Raw genomic sequence first — 16,844 nt, 5'->3', positions numbered from 1 at the left:
ATCACCTCAGCAAAAATAACAAGAGGTAGTACCGTCTGCCAGGGACCTACTCAATACGGACATTAGTACGATGTCGGAACCAGAGTTCAGAATCATGACTTTAAAGATACTAGCTGGGCTTGAAAAAAGCGTGGAAGTTCTAAGAGAAACTCTTTCTGGAAAATAAAAGAACTAAAATCTAACCAAGTCGAAATCAAAAAGGCTATTAATGAGGTGCAATCAAAAATGGGGGCACTAACTGCTAGGATAAATGAGGCAGAAGAGAGAATCAGTGATATAGAAGACCAAATGATGGAAAATAAAGAGGCTGAGATAAAGAAAGAGAAACAACTATAGGATCAAGAGGGCAGAATTCGAGAGATAAGCAATTCGGTAAGAAGAAACAATATTAAAATAATTGGGATACCAGAAGAAGAAGAAAGAGAGAGAGGGGCAGAAGGTATATTGGAGCAAATTATAGCAGAGAACGTCCCTAATGTGGGGAAGGAAACAGACATCAAAATCCAGGAGGCACAGAGAACCCCTCTCAAAATCAACAAAAATAGGTCAACACCCCGACATCTAATAGTAAAACTTAAAGTCTCAGAGACAAAGAGAAAATCGTGAAAGCAGCTCAGGAGAAGAGATATGTAACCTACAATGGTGGAAACATTAGATTGGCAACAGATGTATCCACAGAGACCTGGCAGGCCAGAAAGGACTGGCAAGATATCTTCAGAGCACTAAACGAGAAAAATACGCAGCCAAGAATATTATATCCAGCTAGGCTGTCATTGATAATAGAAGGAGAGGTAACAAGCTTCCAGAACAAACAAAAACTAAAGGAATTTGCAAACACGAAACCAGCCCTCCAAGAAATGTTGAAAGGGGTCCTCTAAGCAAAGAGAGATCCTAAAAGCAGCATAGATCAGAAAGGAACACAGACAATATACAGTCACAGTCACCTTACAGGCAATACAATAGCACTAAATTCAAATCTTTCAATAGTTACCCTGAATGTAAATGGGCTCAATGCCCCAATCAAAAGACACAGGCTATCAGATTGGATTAAAAAACAAGACCCATCCATATGCTGTCTGCAAGAGACTCATTCTAGACCCAAAGACACCCCCAGATTAAAAGTGAGGGAGTGGAAAACCATTTACCATGCTAATGGACACCAAAAGAAAGCTGGGGTGGCAATCCTTACATAAGACAAATTAGATTTTAAAACAAAGACTGTAATAAGAGATGAAGAAGGACACTATATCCTACTTAAAGGGTATACCCAACAAGAAGATCTAACAATTGTAAATATCTATGCCCCTAACAAGGGAGCAGCCAATTATATAAGGCAATTAATAACAAAAGCAAAGAAACACATGGACAACAATACAATAATAGTGGGGGACTTTAACACCCCCCTGACTGAAATGGAGAGATCATCTAAGCAAAAGATCAACAACGAAAAAAAGACTTTAAATGAAACACTGGACCAAATGGACTTCACAGACATATTCAGAACATTCCATCCCAAAGCAACGGAATATACATTCTTCTCTAGTGCCCATGGAACATTCTCCAGAATTGATCACATCCTAGGTTACAAATCAGGTCTCAACCGATACCAAAAGATTGGGATTTTTCCCTGCATATTTTCAAACCACATGCTTTGAAACTAGAACTCAATCACAAGAGGAAAGTCGGCAAGAACTCAAATATATGGAGGCTAAAGAGCATCCTACTAAAGAATGAATGGGTCAAACAGGAAATTAAAGAAGAATTAAAAAAACTCATGGAAACCAATGAAAATGAAAACACAACTGTTCAAAATCTTTGGGATACAGCAAAGGCAGTCCTGAGAGGAAAGTATATAGCAATACAAGCCTTTCTCAAGAAACAAGAAATGTCTCAAATACACAACCTAACCCGATACCTAAAGGAGCTAGAGAAAGAACAGCAAATAAAGCCTAAACCCAGAAGGAGAAGAGAAATAATAAAGATCAGAGCAGAAATCAATGAAATAGAAACCAAAAGAACAGTAAAACAGATCAACAAAACTAGGAGCTGGTTCTTTGAAAAATGAACAAGACTGATAAACCGCTGACCAGACTTATCAAAAAGAAAAGAGAAATGACCCAAATCAACAAAATCATGAATGAAAGAGGAGAGATCACAACCAACACCAAAGACATACAAACAATTATAAGAACATATTATGAGCAACTCTGTGCCAGCAAATTAGATAACCTGAAAGAAATGGGTGCATTCCTAGAGATGTATCAACTACCAAAACTGAACCAGGAAGAAATAGAAAACCTGAACAGACCTATAACCACTAAGGAAATTGAAGCTGTCATCAAAAATCTCCCAACAAACAAAAGCCCAGGGCCAGATGGCTTCCATGGGAATTCTATCAAACATTTAAAGAAGAATTAACATCTATTCTTCTGAAACTATTCCAAAAAATAGAAATGGAAGGAAAACTTCCAAACTCCTTTTATGAGGCCACCATTACCTTGGTCCCAAAACCAGACAAAGACCCCATCAAAAAGGAGAATTCCAGACCAATATCCTTGATGAACATGGACGCAAAAATTCTCACCAAAATACTAGCCAATAGGATCCAACAGTCCATTAAAAGGATTATTCACCATGACCAAGTGGGATTTATCCCTGGGCTGCAAGGCTGGTTCAACATCTGCAAATCAATCAACGTGATACAATACATTAACAAAAGAGAGAACAAGAATCACATGATCTTCTCAATAGATGCAGAAAAAGCATTTGGCAAAGTACAGCATCCTTTCTTGATCAAAACTCTTCAGAGTATAGGGATAGAGGGTACATACCTCAATATCATAAAAGCCATCTATGAAAAACCTACAGCGAATATCATTCTCAATGCGGAAAAGCTGAGAGCTTTTCTCCTAAGGTCAGGAACGCGGCAGGGATGTCCACTCTCACCACTGCTCTTCAACATAGTATTAGAAGTCCTAGCCACAGCAATCAGACAACAAAAAGAAATCAAAGGCATCCAAATTGGCAAAGAAGAAGTCAAACTCTCAATCCTTGCAGATGATAAGATACTGTATGTGGAAAATCCAAAAGACTCCACCCCAAAACCGCTAGAACTCATACAGGAATTCAATAAAGTAGGAGGATATAAAATCAGTGCACGGAAATCAGTGGCATTCCTATACACCAACAACAAGACAGAAGAGAGACAAATCAAGGAGTCGATCCCATTTACAATTGCACCCAAAACCATGAGATACCTAGGAATAAATTTAACCAAAGAGGCAAAGGATCTGTACTCAGAAAACTATAAAATACTCATGAAAGAAATTGAAGAAGACACAAAGAAATGGAAAAACGTTCCATGCTCATGGATTGGAAGAACAAACATTGTGAAGATGTCAATGCTACCTAGAGCAATCTACACATTCAATGCAATCCCCATTAAAATACCACCCACTTTTTTCAAAGAAATGGAACAAATAATCCTAAAATTTGTATGCAACCAGAAGAGACCCCGAATAGCCAGAGGAATATTGAAAAAGAAAAGCAAAGCTGGCGGCATCACAATTCCGGACTTCCAGCTCTATTACAAGGCTGTCATCATCAAGACAGTATGGTATTGGCACAAAAACAGACACATAGATCAATGGAACAGAATCGAGAGCCCAGAAATGGACCCTCAACTCTATGGTCAACTCATTTTGACAAAGCAGGAAAGAATGTCCAATGGAAAAAAGACAGTCTCTTCAACAAACAGTGTTGCGAAAATTGCACAGCCACATGCAGAAGAATGAAACTGGATCATTTCCTTACACCACACACAAAAATAGACTCCAAATGGTTGAAAGACCTAAACGTGAGACAGGAGTCCATCAAAATCCTAAAGGAGAACACAGGTAGCAACCTCTTCGACCTCAGCTGCAGCAACTTCTTCCTAGATACATCGCCAAAGGCAAGGGAAGGAAGGGCAAAAATGAACTATTGGGATTTCATCAAGAGAAAAAGCTTTTGCACAGCACAAGAAACAGTCCACAAAACCAAAAGACAACCGACAGAATGGGAGAAAATATTTGCAAATGACATATCAGATAAAGGGCTAGTATCCAAAATCTATAGAGAACTTATCAAACTCAACACCCAAAGAACAAATAATCCAATCAAGAAATGGGCAGAAGACATGAACAGACATTTTTCCAAAGAAGACATCCAAATGGCCAACAGACACATGAAAAAGTGCTCAACATCGCTCGGCATCAGGGAAATCCAAATCAAAACCTCCATGAGATACCACCTCACACCAGTCAGAATGGCTAGAATTAACAAGTCAGGGAACGACAGATGTTGGCGGGGATGTGGAGAAAGGGGAACCCTCCTATAATGTTGGTGGGAATGCACGCTGGTGCAATCACTCTGGAAAACAGTATGGAGGTTCCTGAAACAGTTGAAAATAGAGCTACCATACAATTCAGCAATTGCACTACTGGGTATTTACCACAAAGATACAAATGTAGGGATCCGAAGGGGTACGTGCACCCCAATGTTTATAGCAGCAATGTCCACAATAGGCAAACTGTGGAAACAGCGAAGATGTCCATCGACAGATGAATGGATAAAGAAGAAGTGATATATATACACAATGGAATATTATGCAGTCATCAAAAGGAATGAGATCTTGCCATTTGCAACGACATGGATGGAACTGGAGGGTGTTATGCTGAGTGAAATAAGTCAATCAGAGAAAGACATGTATCATATGATCTCACTGATATGAGGAATTTTTAACCTCAGGAAACAAACTGAGGGTTGCTGGAGTGGTGGGGGGTGGGAGGGAGGGGGTGGCTGGGTGATAGACATTGGATAGTGTATGTGCTATGGTGAGCGCTGTGAATTGTGTAAGACTGTTGAATTACAGGTCTGTAGTTCTGAAACAAATAATGCAATATATGTTAAGAAAAAAAAGAAGAAGAAGATAGCAGGAATGGAAGAATGAAGGGGAGTAAGTCGGAGGGGGAGACGAACCATGAGAGACGTAGGGCTCTGAAAAACAAACTGAGGTTTCTAGAGGGGAGGGGGGTGGGGGGATGGGTTAGCCCAGTGATGGGTGTGAAAGAGGGCACGTTCTGTGTGGAGCACTGGGTGTTATGCACAAACAATGAATCATGGAACACTACATCAAAACCTAATGATGTAATCTATAGTGATTAACATAACAATAAAAAAACCATTTTATCATCTCCAACAAAACTCTGTACCCATTAAACCATAATTTCTCCACCTTTCCCCACTTCAGTGAGCTTGTATCACACATTTCCAGTGATATGGTTAGATTCCTTTGGAACAATCTGCTTTCCAGCCTGGGATCCCTTAATCTCCTAATTGATTTTTTTATTGCATACAATAAGGTTCACTCTTTGTGCTGTAAAGTTACATGGGTTTTGATAAATGGACAGTGTCCTGTGTCTGCCATTACAATATCATACAGATAGACGCATACATTAAAAAAAAAATCCCCTGGGCTTCATCTGTTCAATCCTACTCCCTCCCAAACCCCTGATAACCACTAAATGATATAGTGTCTCTATATTTCTGCCTTTTCCAGAATATTATTAAAAAAACAGAATCAGAAAAAAAAATAAAATAAAAAATATTTTCACTTATTAAGTGCTGGGCTCAATCTTAAGCAAAGGAAACATGTATTGACAAACTGGACAAAAACAAAACAAAACAAAACAAAACCCTGCTCTCTTGGAGCTTATATTTTGGGTGGTGGTAGTTGGTTGGGGAGGGGGTGGTAGAGGGGTGAGAGTTAATGAGAGAGAGAGAGAAGAAGCTATATGATTTATTAACATTTTCCTTAGCATATACTAGGGATTTAGATTGGGTTTTATTATTTTGAAATTGTAATATGAAATGTTATTGGGAAAAAGAGTGTTTCAATTCTAGGAAGTTCAAAGTGTTCTTCCATGGCACTACATTGCAAGTGGTTTTTGAATCATTAAAAGGACACAGTGCTTTAAATCATAGCCTACAAATAATTCAAAATGACAGTTTTTACCCTTCATGCTTACTTCAAAGCCCCCAAAAAAGATCTGACCATCTGGAGTTGGCTAGTCCCACCACAGGCAATGGGATTCTGTATCTGTGTACGGAAAGGAGGAAAGGACTCAGATTCTAACAAGTTACCATCCTTGCCCACACTGACAGCACATGGGGGCTGGCAGACAAAGGTTTAATGTCTTCTGGGATAAGCAAACTCCGTGACAAACCATTTGTCTTCCTGGCTAGCCAAGGAGATATTTAATAGAGCTGTCAATCATTTTTGGAAGAAAAGAGAAAAAAGAAGTGGATGAGAGAAAGAACTTGTTCATTTCGCCCAAAACTATTATTTTCTTTTCAAGATTATAAAATTCTAGCCCTGTTGCATGAAACAGATTTGTCTGTTGCTACTTTGTAGGCTGAGGTGACTGCTCACTTCTTATTTTTCACAACAAAAAAGTGGGTGAGATATTCATTATTTCTATTTCCATTTCTTCTGAAAGCTCTGTGAAAAGGAACTCTCCTTGGAGACTCATAAAGGGGTAATTAAGCCACAAACTTGGCTATATTGCTGAGCCACAGTTGTAAAAGAAGGAGAAGGAAAACAAAAAACAAAAAACACCTAAATCTGTCCCATTACAGTGTTAGCTCTATCTTGGAGCCCTAAATGTAACTTGATCCCTTCCAGGGAGGGAAGGGAACATTACTGCATTTACCTTGGGTCATTTAAGGTGGAGATACTGTGTTCACAAAATAAGGCTTCATAACTGTCTCTAGTCACTGTCCAAATCCCAGGGCAACAGTAAATTATGATTATAGATGTGCATGGGTCATTCTGCTGTCCCTCTGACTTTCCAGCACAGCTGACTGCATATTTTCCCCACGTGGTAATAAAATTGCCACCTCCATTGACCATTGCAAATGCATCCTTTTTAATCCAGAAATTTTTATTTCTGTCATAACCATTATTACTTTGTAATGTCTTTAAAACCTTCTAAAATCTGGCTGTCCCAAACTCTTCTCTGGGTATTTATTTAAATAAAAACATCAAAACATTTATTGATCACCTATATGTGCAAGACACTATGTGAGATAGATGAATAAACATGATATCTGTTCTAGAAAAACTCATAACCTTCTCTTTTCGACAAAAGTTTGAGAATTTTGCCAAAATTATAGTTGCCTGTTGCCCATAAAAAGGTGATGTAGAATCCAATATTAGGCTAATGAGCACATGTAAAGCATATGCTCACATTTTTCTAATTTCTCAAAAAGCATTTCATTGTAACCATACTTTCATAAATCAGAAAAAAATGATTATTTAGCCAAACACCATTATTTTGCAGGTCTATTATTTGGACGTAGTGGACCATCTAAACTTCCCTTGGGAGTTTTTAATTTTTCAAGCAGATGTGTAAAACTGTATATGGAGTTACAACTTCTATTTGCCTTCAGTATATTTGGAAACTCTAAATGTTTGACTTTCCAAATAAAGATTTGCTTATTTACTTAACAATATATATCGAGACTTTAAAGTCTGTTAGGAGCCATGCTAGGAGCTATAGATATAAAGAAGTTAAGCCTTTAATGAATTTTCATTGTGTGCTGAGAGCACGTTTTTTCCTGAGATTAAACTGAAAATGTAGAAAAATGACTTAGAATACATATGTATTAGACTTTCCTTCAAAACCTTTTCTGGAATAGCCTTACTCTACATTTCTATTTCCAACCATAAGCATTTATAAGCTTTATGCATCAGTCGGATTCAACCACTTGCTATTCTCTGCCCTTGCCTATGGTCCCACCTTATACTTTTGTGTTTTCTGTCTTCTATAACATGGGCCTTTCCTTCTCCCAGCATCTGCAGCTCCACACCCATTCATCTATCAAATCCTGCTGCAATCCCACTCCTCTATAACATTTCATTCAAAGCATTTTAGTTGGAAAGAATCTTTACCTCATATAATTGTTCATAGTACTTCGTCTGAATCTCTTAAGACAACATCCACTTCAAATATTTATTGACAATAGTTGTGTAGTCTCTCAGGAGAGGAGTCTTATCTGATCCACTTAGACTAGCTCCTTGATTTGAAAAGTACTCAAATATTTCCTAAAGGAGTCAATGATACAAAGTGCGATCAAAGCAGGACTTCTCAAACTTCACTGTGTATAAGCATCAGCTGGAGAGACTGTTAAAACAAGGACTGCAAGGCCCCACATGACAGATTTAAATTCTGCAGATCTAAAGAGAGCAACAATAATGCTGATAGGGCAGGTCCATGAGCCACTGAGTAACACCCTTCCCCACCGCCAAAAACACACAGAATATTTAGGGGTGGGATTACCTTCATAACATTTTTCCAGAGGTGGAAGATACAAACCATAGGCTAAGACTAGCTCCATCTTAGCAAGAAGTTATTTTAGGAAGAATAACAAAGGTATTGGGGTAGAAGGAAACAAAAACAAAAACAAAAACAAAAACAAAAAAACCATTGGCTTTACTGTATGTAATGTGGTATTCTCTGGCAAGTGTATAGGAGGATATAAGACTTTTCTCTTCACATATATAGGGGAAGCAAAATTTAGGGTTTCTTGACGAGGCCTGATAATTAAATGGACATAAGACAGATTTATAGGAGGAGAGCATACCAATTTACATAAGGTTTATGTAACATAGGAACCTCATAAGGAAACAAAGATTCAAAGACATGTCAAAATCTAAAGACCTTTTTTATTGGATTGAACAAAAAGAAGCAATTGTGGAAAAGTAACCAAATTATGTGGGGAGGTTAAAGGAAGATAAGAATTATTTTAACTCTGTGCAGAATTCTCTCAGCTATGACTCCTCATCAAAGAATGTTACTATTTTTTCCTGGTACAAGGAGGGCATCTTTCACATGGGAATTTTTATCTTCTATTTTCAGAAAGAAAAGGGAATACTCATAGAATACCCCTGTATCTGCTGTTTTTCAAGTCCTTTAGCTCAAAATAATGTTTATGCTAAAGATGGCATATTTTGAGGTGGCATATTCTGCTACTCTTTACATATTTTTGTTAACTGTATCAAATCTTCACCATTGCCCTGTATTATCCTTGCCAATCTGAACTTACCTGAAAGATATTCATACATCATATTAATTATCAAGAATATAAGAAACAGCAAGTGAGAAATTATCATATGTTGTTATATAGCAGAAAATATATTAAAAATGTTAAAAAAATCTTATGACAAAAAAAGAATGGATCACATGCAGAAATACAGTGAATAATTGAGAAGACGTATATCCAGTTCTCACATAAAAGCTGATCTTCATGACAGCTGGGCTGAAATTGTCCATGTATTTTATAAGAAAACAAGGATGGCTGACATCAGAGGAATATAAAGTAACTTAAGGATCAAATGGAAGCTCACAATAATCATTGTCTAATTTTGGTTGAATTTAGTAAGGAACGCAGCAGGAAGTTCCTTTCCTTCACAAAGGCGCCATTGACATTGAAACTCGATGAAGAGGTTGAGGGCAAAAGAGGAAATGACCTAGGAGACCAACGGAGTGTTGATGAGTGCTGTGTGTGCATTCACTCCAACAGCCTTTTAACATTTGCACTGACAGCCTTTATTAATGAATGGGATGCTATTTACTCTGTCAGGTGGAGACACTGCGATGCTATTTCCCAAGCCCAGAACATAATTCATACGTGTTACAAGGTTCATTGCACTTATATGTTCAATAGCTTGTTATAATGGAAATATTGGGAATTTTAATCTGGTAGGCAATTTTTTACTTGCTGTTTCTTGCTATCTTTGATAATTAATGTAGTTTATGAACATCCTTTAGACAGGCTTGGGATGGCAATTCCCATTCCTAATAAGGTAGTTCTGAATAATGGTTACTTAGTAATTAATGTTACTGCCAATCACTCTTATTTTTATACTTGTCATTAGAAAATGGAAACTCCTTGCCCTTAATGGAGTGAAATCCAATAGTAACGCAACTAAATGTGCAAGCAAATGTGATTTTTACTCCTCTCAGTTCTTCCTCACTTCTACATACTTGCCTTTCACTGTTCGTTCTCACCAAGGAATAAGCTGACTTTCAGCCACAACTGTTTTTCTACAAACAAATAATATTCAAAATTTTAATTGATTTTATCTTTGAACTCCTGATTTCTACTCCTAAACCAGTCTCACATAGCTTGAGAACAGAACCAACCATCTAGAGATGAAGGGGGCTCAGTATTTGTAAGGAACAAGTTAGCCCCTGAAAACCAACCCATTACTCCTTTAGAACTGTCAGGACTTCAGCTAATATTTGTAACATTAGGACTTCATTTAGAAATTAGTATTTAAAAATAGCTCTTAAAATGTCACTATTCTTTAAGATAAATAGTCTATTAAATCTTCAATTCTCAAGATTTGGCTTGCATAAATCCCTGGAGCTTATAAAAATTCAGATTTCCAATCTCCACTTCCAGAAATTCTGTAGGTCTAGGTTTTTGTAGGCCTGATAATTAGAATTTTGCTTATTCCAATCAATGAAAACATTTCCTTAAGAAAAATAACACTGTTACTAAGTAACAGTGTTGGCCCAAAGGGAAACTTTGGAGAAAAATGTACATGTTTGGGTACATGTGTTTTTTTATGCATAAAAATAAGACAGAAAATACTTTTTTCCTGAAGTCAGAATTTGTACTTTTTAATGGTTAAAAAAATACATTGATTATTTAGTGATAGCTTTAAATGACCTTTCCTGAGACCATAATTTCAAAAACCTGAATTCTGAATTTTGGCAAGAAACCATCATAAAAAGGATTTCTGCTCAGTTCAATAGGGGAATCCACTAAGGATCTCCAGGAGGCTCCAGGTTTTACTCCTTAATTAAATAGATCCTTATTGAGCACCTACTACAAAGTAGAAGTGCATATGAGGCAACACGGGAGACACCCAAATCATGAACTTCAGGGGCATTCAGTTCAATAAAGAGAAGTACAGAAACTGCTATGCCACGGGGTAGAAAAGTTAACCGTCACAAATGCTACGACCAAGTGCTATGACCATCAAAGAGAGGGGCAGATGAGTTCCAGTAAGGGTATTTTAGGGAAGGTTCTATGAATGCAGGGGCATTTTTTCAGGATTTTTTTTTTCACAGTAGGTGTAGTGAGAATATGGACAACTAAAAAGGAAGAAAGGCCAGCCATTCTCTGAGCACCTATTCTGGGCCACTTCGTGCAAAACGCTTTGCCTATATGCATACAGGTACAGGTATAAGGGGATGCGTAGGGGATGTTTAGGAAAAGATGAATAGTTAAGTTCAGCCAGAGTACACAGCTCATGAAAGAGATTTAGGAGAAAATTGAATTTGAAAGCATTTTAGGGGTAATTCATAGAGTCCTTTGAAGTCTAGACTGGAAATTCATTCCTTATTAAGTTTAATATGACAACAATCCATAGAATTGATTGAGAAGGAGAACAAACTGAATGGGGAGGGGAATATCTACTAAGGAAGTTATAATTATTATCCCCAACCAAGAAGGGTAGGGGCAATAGGAATGGAGAAATGGCAGCCCACATGTGAAGTAAGATAGATGAGTAGGGTTAGGGTTAGGGTTAGTGTCATAAATACATTACCATCTTAAAAACATGCCATGACTGACCCTAATTTAGAAACAGGAGTCAGGGAGAATTTTAAAATACATCCACAGGGCTCAGTTGGTAGAACATGTGACTCTTGATCTCAGGGTTATGAATTCAAGCCCCAAGCAGGGTGTAGGGCTTACTTTAAAAAAAGAAAAAAAAATCTACAGAATAGTCTAGAGTCCTGTCAGTGCAAAGTTATTAATAGTTCTTTGACATCTTTTAAACACAGCCTGATAGAAAAATAATAAATCTAGGCTCACTAAACTGGTAAGTTAATGGGCACCTATTATATGTCTGTTTAATAATGGAGACATCAATCTCATAGCTTGAAAACTCTTTTGCCACTCCTACTTTCTGAAATAAATGTACAATTTGACCACCAAAACCAAAAATACTTCAAAGTTTCTACTAGCAATTTCAAGGAAGATAACATTTCAATATGTCCTTATGCTCAATGACCTTCATAATTAGGATGTTTTTAATCACGGACTTTAAGAATGTTACAAATGCGACATGAATTATCAAATACAGACACAACAAAGTAAAAGAAAAAAATTGTTATCTACAAAAATAAAACAACTACAACAAAAATATATTTTATGTGTATCCTTCTGGTTTTTCCCTACACATATGAATCCTATTTAGTTCTTTGCCCACTGTGTCCTGCACATAACCCTCTTATCAGTTCTAAAGGTGTTCCACACTTTAAATTATGTCAGTTCTCCATACCAATCTATTTATACATTCATACTGGTTAAATTTTTTGAAACCTGACAAACATAAAAGGAAGTTTTTAAATATATAAAAAAATCTTCTGGCCCCACAACCTATCAGTTGGAATGTTATGGTATACATCAAAATGCAATTATTTAACATGCAGAATATAAAGATGCCAAGTTGGACATTCCTACTTTTATCATTCACTTTAGATCTCTAAAATGGAAAGTATTTACAAGAAAAAATTAAAAACTTGCCCAAATTTCCTATCTATGTTAATAATGTGTTCTTTGACAATTCTGTTTTTTAAAAGAACATGTATTTGCTATAAAGTGAGTATTACAAATTAACATCTCTACATTATAAGCAAATGGGAATCTTATCTTACTATTTGGAGAATAACTTTAGCTTTATCATTGCTTGCTAATAAAACCAAACAAATTAAGGGAAAAGAGTTTCTTTGCCAAAAATAAATTTAAATGGGACAAGTAAGAAATAACCTATTTCAGGAAAAATATATATGGTTGTTTATGCAGATGTATGCTGTAATTTCTTAGTATTTTCAGAGAGTCTAAAAACAAAGGATGTAAACAGTACTATATTTCTCCAGAAGTAGGCTATGAAAGTATATACTCTTTATAATTTTAGCCCAAGATGACATATCCATAAATAACTAGTGAGAAGTTCCAAGGGCTAACTTGAACTTAGTCTCTGGAGTCATGAAAGTGACACAACATAAGATTTAAACCAAGGGAAACGGTATCTTCGCCAAAGGAACCTGCTAATTAAAGGTGAGAATGAAAAACACAGTTACATTTATTTAAAATAAGCATAAAACAAACAGATTAAATCTCTCTTCTCTTTGAGGGTGATTTTCAATGACTCTCTCTCTCTCTATCTCTGTGTGTGTGTGGTTATTCACACGATTATGTCTAGAGGTCTAGAGTTGCAGTCCTTCTATTATTTACCCAAAGACCATGATGTAGGAAATACATCTCACTGAGTGCAGACTATGGACAAGTGCTTAGAAAAGGCAATGAAGAAATTCTTTAGCACTGAACTTGCAAATCTAAATATAAAAATAAAATAAAGGAAAAACAAGAAAGTGATTAGTATTCCTTTTTTTGAGTAGTATCCCTTTTTAAAATATAGGAGGATAGCATCTTGTATTAAAAATAGTGGAAAACATACTTTCTTACTAAGTTCTTACTTTATTCCCTGAACTGGCCTGAATCGGTATCTTTCAAAGTACTTGGTGGCCCTTTATTTTTTTTTTAAAGATTTTATTTATTTATTTGACAGAGAGATAGCACAAGTAGGCAGAGCGGCAGGCAGAGGGAGAGGGAGAAGCAGGCTCCCCGCTGAGCAGGGAGCCCGATATGAGGCTCGATCCCAGGACCTGAGTGGAAAGGCAGATGCTTAACTGACTGAGCCGCTCAGGCGCCCCAAATGGTAGTCTTTTTTAAAGATTTTATTTACTTATTCGAGAGAGAGAGAGACAGAGATAGCAACAGAGATAGTGAGAGAGAGCCTATGCAGGGAGGAGAGGGAGAAGCAGGCTTCCCACTGAGCAGGGAGCCTGATGCGGGGCTCTATCCTAGGACCCTGAGATCATGACCTGAGCCAAAGGCAGACGCTTGACTGACTGAGCCCCAACTGGTAGCCTTTTAGATGATTCTCAACCACTGTCACTGGAGGAGAGGGGGGCAGGTGAAGGGAGCGGCTATATTCGAACAAACCCATTCCACTCCTGGAAGGTAAACAGACATGAATGAACAAATGACCACTAAAGCCTACATGTCCATGGGCAGCATCAGGATCTTCACATATCAAAAGTGACACAATACTTCAGAAACGGCACAAATTTCCTCATAATTTTACCATCTTTTCTAACCATGATCCCTATTCCCATACATCAGTGGTTCTCGAAGTGTGGACCAGCGGGATCAGCATCACCTGTACCTACTCCATCACCTGTTCCCACTGAATCATAAACACTGGTAGTGGGGTCCAGTAATGTGTGTTTTAACAAGTTATCTCCAGGTCACACTCAAGTTGAGAACCATTAATTTACACAGCTGATATACTGTCTCTGTAGCACTAAAGATTTCTATAATATACCTGCACTTCAGAGAAATTTTTTATTTTGTAGCAAATTTGGATGGAAAAAACCAAACATAAAATACCTTAACAACAACCATGACAATTTGCATATGCTGCATCTCAAAACAATTACAAAAAGATGAAGAAAAAAAAATATTTACTTAACCTGCCCCAAATTAAAGAAATTACCTGTCTTGGAAACCATCAAAATCCTTGAGGAGAAAACAGGCAGCGACCTCTTTGACTTCGGCCGCAGCAACTTCTTACTAGACACGTCTCCTGAGGCAAGACAAACAAAAGCAAAAATGAACTATTGGGACCTCATCGATATAAAAAGCTTCTGTACAGCAAAGGCAACAATCAACAAAGCTAAAAGACAACTGATGGAATGGGAGAAGATGTTTGCAAGAACTTATCAAACCCCAAAAATACATAATCCAGTTAAAAAATGGGCAGAAGACATGAACAGACATTTCTCCACAGAAGACATATGGATGGCTAACAGACACATGAAAAGATGCTCAACATCGCTGATCATCAGGTAAATACAAATCAAAACCTCACACCTGTCAGAATGGCTAAAATTAACAAGTCAGGGAATAACAGATGTTGGTGAGGATGTGGAGAAAGGGGACCCTCTTACACTTGCAAATGCAAGCTGGTGCAGCCGCTGTGGAGAACAGTTTGAAAGTTCCTCAAAAGGTTAAAAATAGAACTATCCTACGACACAGCAATTGCATTACTAAGTATTTACCCGAAGGATACAAAAATACAGATTCGAAGGGGCACATGCACCCTGATGTCTATAGCGGCCTTATCAACAATAGCCAAACTACGGAGACAGCCCAGAGATCCATCGACTGATGAATGGATAAGAAGATGTGGTGTGTGTATATATATAATGGAATATTATTCCGCCATCAAAAAGAATGAAATCTTGCCATTTGCAATGACGTGGATGGAACTAGAGTGTATTATGCTAAGTGAAATAAGTCAGAGAAAGACAAGTATATGATTTCACTCATTTGTGGAATTTAAGAAACAAAATACATGAACATAGGAGTAGGGAAGGAAAATAAGATAAAAACAGAGAGGGAAGCAAACCATAAGAGACTGAACTATAGAGAACAAGCTGAGGGTTGCTGGAGGGGAAGTAGGTGGGGGAGATGTGCTAAATGGGTGATGGATTTTAAGGAGGGCATTTGTTGGGATAAGCACTGGGTGTTATATGTAATTGATGAATCAGTAAATTCTATTCCTAAAACCAGTATGTTAACTACCTTGAACTTAAATAAAATAAAAATATTAAGAAAAAACTTAATAAAAATTAAAAAAATAAACAAAAAAAGAACTTAACTGTTTCAAACATCTGAGATGGTGGAATGATGGCAGTCCTTAACAGGCCGTGGATCTGAGCAGGGCCTACCTTGTTTGGAATGGTCATGTATAGGCCACTTGAACAGCAGGGTCCCTGCCCTGTCATAGGCTAATGTGGCAAGCCCTGCTGTGAGCCATCTTCCTGCTCTTTCTGTAATCAGAAGGTTGCTGTCACCAGGATTAAGGGGTTTTCCTGTGGCTGGATGAAGCTTCCAACTCTGCCTCTGTATGAAATGTGCTAGTGCAATAGGCACATGATTTGGCTGTTCTGAAACTATGCCATACATCACACCAAACTAAGAATCCAGACTGGTTTTTCTTCTTAGAACATGCTGTTAGGAGGCTCTTCCTCCTGGTGGGATCCTGGTTTCAATGCTCCTGCAGCAGTGATAGCCTATGGCAACTCAAACCCTGGAAATACTGTGCATGTCTGAAGGACGAGAAATGTGTAACAAACACTTTCTAATTTTGGAAAATCTCATGCTGTCATTCCCTCACCATGGTGTCCATTGGTGGTGGAACACTACAGTTCTCAAACCTCCAAAATTCCCTGTTAATTGTACTGTTCTGTTGTTGTTTGTTTCCATTCAGGAAATGTCAGTAATGGTAATAAGTTTGCCTGGACATCAAACATTGTAATAAAATGCACTTTTACTTATTCCAATATTAGGTACCACCCAAAATTGTTGCGAAGTATTTAAGCTAATATCACCCCTCTTCTTTTGCTCTATCAATTGAGGAATGTTGAAAGAATTAGAAGGAGGTCACAAAGGTGCTGAAGTTCAGACATTAAGCACTGATTCAAAGGCAAAATTTATCACATTCTTGTCTGATTTTATCTCCACAATTAGTACCTATGCTGTATCATAACCCACCAGCAATGCAGCCCTGACAGATTGGTGCCAAATGGAGGTTAACGTCAGTTATTAATGCACCTGGGATATTATTTATTTTTGGCCCAGTATTTCATGCAATA

The sequence above is a fragment of the Callorhinus ursinus genome, unplaced genomic scaffold (assembly GCF_003265705.2).
Source record: "Callorhinus ursinus isolate GAN/ISIS: 27379988/994484 unplaced genomic scaffold, GSC_fseal_2.0 scaffold11, whole genome shotgun sequence".
Lineage (NCBI taxonomy): Eukaryota > Metazoa > Chordata > Mammalia > Carnivora > Otariidae > Callorhinus > Callorhinus ursinus.
Note: the sequence above shows the minus strand (reverse complement) of the source record.